Source organism: Scomber japonicus, chromosome 9 (genome assembly GCF_027409825.1).
Source record: "Scomber japonicus isolate fScoJap1 chromosome 9, fScoJap1.pri, whole genome shotgun sequence".
Lineage (NCBI taxonomy): Eukaryota > Metazoa > Chordata > Actinopteri > Scombriformes > Scombridae > Scomber > Scomber japonicus.
Window position 1 is genome coordinate 40,239,648 of NC_070586.1, and position 6,237 is coordinate 40,245,884.

Below are 6,237 nucleotides of genomic sequence, written 5' to 3' on the forward strand. Positions count from 1 at the left end.
AGGTGGGTTTACACGAAAAGATAGACACGCCCAGGAGAAGGAGGGGGTCTCTCCAGCTGCTGGAACTCAGTTGGAACTTGGCTGGAACTTGGCTGGGATTCAGCTGCCATTCAGCTGCCATTCAGCTTGGAGGGGAACTTTGAAGTGGCTACTACTGTACAGTCTGCTTGTGGTAACTGCACCACAGTGTCTATATGAGATGGTATGCTCAACCTCTCTGATTATTTTGTCTTTAATGATGTTTAGGAATTTGCTATCAGAGGATCATCCCCGGTGGATTATTCTGACACTGATGGAACCGATGAGGATTGTTTAAATGATCAGCCATTGGCTCCATGCTGTGATGAAGGTGTTCCAAAGTTGAGAAGGACGAAAAGCATTTGGGTATGCCCCTGACACTTTAAATATCAATAATTTATTGATCATTTACCCCTGTAATCTGTTCTCTGTAATTGATTTTGATAAGTGTAAACTAAAATGTATAACCACGCCATAACACTCTGCAGATGAAAAAAGTTCCAGATTTTTCTGATGCCCTCTACGACAGTGATGACTGTACAGAGGGCCCTTCAGCTCAGTCCAAGTTTGAGATGGCTTTACAAAGGGTGAGTGGAGACTGTTAGCATCCTGAAAGCCTGTCAGTAAAAGAGGTATTCAGTTTAGAAGATGTTAACCTTTAAGAGATAATACAAAGCAATAATAAACTACTCTGTCAGACATACATATAACTTGTCAGATAGTCATGATTACATGTCTTTTGCTCTAGTTGGTGAGTTTGGTGGTGTTGTTTTTTTGTAGGTGCTGCCATTTTAGTTGTAAATATTGTTCTTGCTTTCATTCATATTTTCTAAAACATTTCTGCAAAGGGTGGGCCTATTTAATTTTACCTTAACATTTGACAAACAAATTGGGATATATTTACTCCATTTTTGTGACATAACTAGAGTATAAACAAAAAGAGGTAACCTTCACCTAACACAACTCTCTTTGTAGATGCATACATTAGAAGATTTCTGTCAACGTGTCAGTGATTCAGATGAGAGTATTGTGGAAGAAACCGATTATGAGGATTCCATAAAGGATGATTTCAATGAGAAATCAGACATTGGGGGTTGAGCATAGCTTAGCGGGTAGAGCACCCGCCCCATATGTTGAGGCTATAGTCCTCGTTGCAGGCGACCCCGGTTCGAATCCCGATCCGAGCGGTCTTATCCTGCGTGTCATTCCCCCTCTCTCTGCCACCTGTTTCCTGTCTCTCTACACTGTCCTGAACATTAAAGGCAAAAAAGCCCAAAAAATATACTTAAAAAAAAAAAAAAAAAAAAAAGAAATCAGACATTGAAGTTGTTCCAAAGCTGGGGACAAAAACCATTCAGGTATGACTCTGGCACTTTAAATGCCACTAACTAAGTGACAGACCTTTCCCCTCTAAATCTGTCAACTGTTATTCATTTTGATGGTTTCTGAAAAAGGATGACCACACACTCTTTTTACAGATGAAAAAAGTACCAGATTATTCTCATGCCCTCTATGATTCAAGTGATGACAGTGCAGAGGATCCATCTACTTTGTCTAAGTCTGAGATGGCTTCACAAAGGCGAAGGAGACGCTGCTTCCATCCTGTAAGTCTTCTACTTTTTCTGGGTAATCACTTTCAGGGTTGCCTAGACTGCTATACATTCTAATCATATTTAGTATAAGGGAGGGAGGAGGTTGAGTTATTAATTTAGGTTTCTTTTTCTTGTCAAGATGCAAGGGATTCTTGCAGGATCAGATGCCTCAAGTGTAGATCAAGATAGTGGAGAGGAGTATATTCCAGGTCTCATGGAAGAGAGCACAGACAGTGACTGCAGCTTGGTAATACCCATGGCAAATACTAAGGATAGGCTCATGTCCTCCAGCAAGAGTCAGTCCGTGTCCTCCAGCAAGAGCCAGTCCAAGTCCTCCAGTCAGAGTCAATTTGAGTCTTCCAGTCAGAGTCAGTCCGAGTCTTCCAGTCAGAGTCAGTCCAAGTTCTCCAGTCAGAGTCAGTCCAAGTCCTCCAGGCAGAGTCAATTTGAGTCTTCCAGTCAGAGTCAGTCCGAGTCTTCCAGTCAGAGTCAGTCCGAGTCTTCCAGTCAGAGTCAGTCAGAGTCTTCCAGTCAGAGTCAGTCCAAGTCTTCCAGTCAGAGTCAGTCCAAGTCTTCCAGTCAGAGTCAGTCCAAGTCTTCCAGTCAGAGTGAGTCCAAGTCCTCCAGTCAGAGACAGTCCAAGTCCTCCAGTCAGAGTCAATTTGAGTCTTCCAAGCAGAGCCAGGTTGAGTCCTCCAGTCTGAGTCAATTTGAGTCTTCCAGCACTTGTATGAATGAAGAGACGGTGGGGCAAACATGTATTGATGAGCATGATCTTGAAAACTATGCATCTGTCTTTGTCAATACAGTTATGAAGAAGGAGGATGGTTCAAGACGGTATAACAAGAAGCATCACTGCTTTTATTGTAAAAAGATAGTTCAAAAAATGTCAAGACATTTGTTACGTATGCACAATGATGAAATAGATGTTTGAAAAGCATTAAGTTTTCCAAAAAACTCAAAAGAAAGACGACTGCACTTAGATTTAATCAGAAACAAAGGAAATTTTGAACATAACACAGACGTTTTGGAGAGCCAGAAAGGAAAGCTGATCCCATTCAAGCAGCCAAAGAAAAAGACTGAGGGACAAAAATTTCTACATTGTGTGTACTGCTACGGACTGTTTACAAAAAGTCATGTGGCGACATTTTCAGGTTTGCAAGTTCAAGCCTCAGGACAAGACAAAGGACAAGGGACAAGGTAAAACAAGGATACAGGCATTGTGTGCCTTTGCTGAACCAGCTCCTCCTGGATTTAGTGATGCGTACTGGAAGTTCTTGAATAATATGAATCAAGACAAGATTGCCATAGCTGTAAAGAAAGACTGCTACCTTCTGGAGTAGGGCTACAGACTGTTTAAGAAGAACGAAAGGGTAATCAGCCAACACCAGTACGTTCGACAAAAGCTGAGGGAACTTGGCAGGCTGATGCTGGCAGCAAAAAAAGTTGCACCAGTGAACACCATAAAAGAACTTATAAAACCTGAAAAGTTTTCTCATGTTGTCACTGCTGCAAGATGCTTAGCTGGATTCAGTGATGAAACAGGCAAATATAAATGTCCATCACTGGCTCGCAAAGTTGGACACAGCTTGCTTGCTTTGGCCATGTTTAAGAAGTCTGAAGGATTGTAGGCAGGAGATAAAGGTACAGTCCAAGATGCTGAGGAATTTGCACAGCTATACCAAGAAAGCTGGAAATTTGACATTGCAAGCCAAGCACTGATTCAGCTCAACCAGTCCAAGTGGAATTCCCCTCAACTCTTACCATTCACGCAGGATGTCCAAAGTCTTAATTCCCAGCTGTCTGAAAAACAACAGGAACACTTAGATGCCCTGAAAGAAGAGGCTTCCCCCTCAAACTGGAAAGACCTGGCTAAAGTGACCCTGGCACAAGTTATACTCTTCAACCGCCGGAGAGAAGGAGAGGTATCCAAAATGCCTTTGTTTGTGTACTTGTCAAGAGACCTATCAGAAACGCATGAAGACGTTAACTTGGCCCTGACAGAACTTGAGCAGAAGCTTTGCAAACATTTTGTCTGTCTAACCATTGTTGGAAAGAGAGGAAGGAAAGTTCCTGTTCTCCTCACTCCACTCATGAAGGAATGTCTTGATACTCTGGTCGAGAGGCGAGAAGAATGTGGGGTACTGACTGAAAATGGTTTCTTGTTTGCATTGCCTCATTCTGTACATCACCTCAGGGGTTCTGACTGCATAAGACAGTTAGTGCATGAATGCAGTGGCATCAAAAATCCCAGACCTCAACAAAACTCAGGAAACACATTGCAACGCTCTCCACTGTTCTAAATCTGAAGAACACAGAACTTGACCAGTTGGCCGACTTCCTTGGCCATAACATAGATGTACACAGAAAACACTATCGCCTTCCAGAGGGGACCCTCCAGCTCGCCAAGATAAGCAAAGTCCTCCTGGCATTGGAGCAGGGAAAGCTTGGAAAGTACAAAGGAAAGAGCCTGGATGAAATTCACATTGATACAAATGGTACTTAGTCATATATATTTTTATATATTTAAATATATTTTAATGGAAACAGGGCAAGCTTGGATTGGCTGGAGTTTGACTATAACAGCACAATTTAAATTTAACTATTTAATCAGTCTAGCTATTTATGTTCCCCTTGTTGTACTCTTGATTGTCAGAGGTAGATCACTACACTTTCAGCTGTCCAGCTCATTCATACAGTATTTTGTCAATTCACATTTCAGAGGCTGTTGAAATTGAAGCTTGTTCACAAGAGGATATCGACGGTATGTTTGAAGTATTTTTGACACTGGTTCTGAATTATCAGTCATTGGATTGGAATATTTGGGTCTAAATCTTCTTTGGCTATACAATGACATCAGGTTCCCCTACGTAAATTATTTGGAAATAGGGAAAAGTGACGATATCTTATCACACATTTACATTTAAAGCTTTCAAATATTCTGTGACTTTATAGACTCACAAATTTTGAAAAATTGTATCTGCTATGATTTAATCTGTCAAATTAGAACAGTATGCACAACTTTCTCTGTCACCTTAGATAGATTCACATTATATACTCAATTATCAGAAAGAAAAAGATCAAATGCAGTCAGTTTCTGGAATGCTAGTACTATCTTGTTTATTTATTTAAACTATTTTCTTTTTTCAGATGCAAGTATGGCAGAAGATCAGGGTTCAGAAGATGAGACCATCACCACACCATCACAAGAAAGCCCCTTTGCCAAAAACCAGAGGAGGAAGTTTGCTAAAAAGAGAGGTAAGCTTCTTAAATTTATTTATGAGAAACATGAGGAACTTGATTCATACAGTTTACAGACAAAACAAAATCAACAAACACAAACCAATTATGACTAGGGTCATCTATGGAATATGTTGTGTGTGTAAAATTCTTAAAGGACCTGAAATAACTCTTCACTTATACATTTTAAATAAAATGCACATTTCTATGACAGCCCTCTTGGAAATAATGGTGCAAAAGTAGGTGCAGAGGTTATTGTGTTATTAGCAGGGGGGTTAAGGGTGGAGGGAAAAAAACCCTTATAGTCTGAGTGACAAGTAACTACTGTATATACAGTAGATGCACAGAGGACATGGGGGCCTAGTGGGTGTTAGGCATGTGTTTCCAACTGCAATTTTTGAGGTCTTCCTGTAAGTCTCTTGTGAAGGCTGCAGAGACGTGTCTGTCCCTGCCTTGATTATCTTGTTCATAGTCCTCACAATCTTGTTCAAGGGTTTCAGTTTAGCACTTGTTGCTCCAAACCACACTGGGTTGTTGAAGAGTCAGGCAGGTTCATGGACAAATTCTGCCCACTTATCTGTTAAAAACGCAGGCACCATGTACAAATTATATACAATCTTTATTCCCTATTATTACAATTTTATAGTTGTTGCAATGACAAAATTAGGTATGCATGACAAACAAAAATGCAGCCAGCTTACCAAGAGCTACTTCGTATTCATATTTTAGTCTATAGCTGTCTTGTTTTTCTGTTTAAAGTTTTTTCTCTGACCAGATGCCAGTATACCAGAAGCTCAGGAATCAGAAGACGAGGACAGCACTGCATCCTTACAAGAGAGGACCTTTACAGAAAACCAGAGGAGGTTTTCAAAAAAGAGAGGTACGTTAAGAACACAACATGTTATTTGACTGTGTGACATATAATATGCAAGACAAGCTTAAAGCTTTGGTATCTGCATCATGGTATCACAGGCTTCATGGCTTTCTAACTACATGGTCAAGGTTTTAGGGCCAAGGAGGGGAGATATACCTAAATATTCATATATTTAAAGCTCGGACAATTGTGTTGGGTTGTGGGATAACTAGGCCTATGTCTGAAAAACAAAAATCAAAAGACCAAAACAGAACGTGGTCTGCTGCTCATGACAAAGCATGCTCTCTTTCCCTCTCTCGTCGAGCAGCTTCACCTCCCTGGCCCTGCTTGTCGCTTCTTTCTGTAAATTAATACAATAGAGACAAATAGTTAGGGCTGAAAGTACTATTTACAATACAAGCACAAAAAGTAAGCAAGGCTGAACCAATGTGTTCTGTCAATCTCTCCTCCACCGCTCCGCTCCATTTGAGAACCAGGGACAGTGCCACGCAGTGGCGACTGACGTGTGTGACA

At 40.9% G+C, this 6,237-nt stretch overlaps 1 long non-coding RNA gene across 1 annotated transcript; it reads left to right on the forward strand.

Annotated features, from left to right (window-relative positions):
* Nucleotides 1-251: 251 nt before the first annotated feature.
* Nucleotides 252-1,355, forward strand: LOC128365309 (uncharacterized). The gene is made up of 4 exons (XR_008321799.1): nucleotides 252-384; nucleotides 507-605; nucleotides 994-1,111; nucleotides 1,345-1,355. It is a non-coding gene; the product is annotated as an uncharacterized LOC128365309 (long non-coding RNA).
* The last annotated feature ends 4,882 nt before the right edge of the window (nucleotides 1,356-6,237 follow it).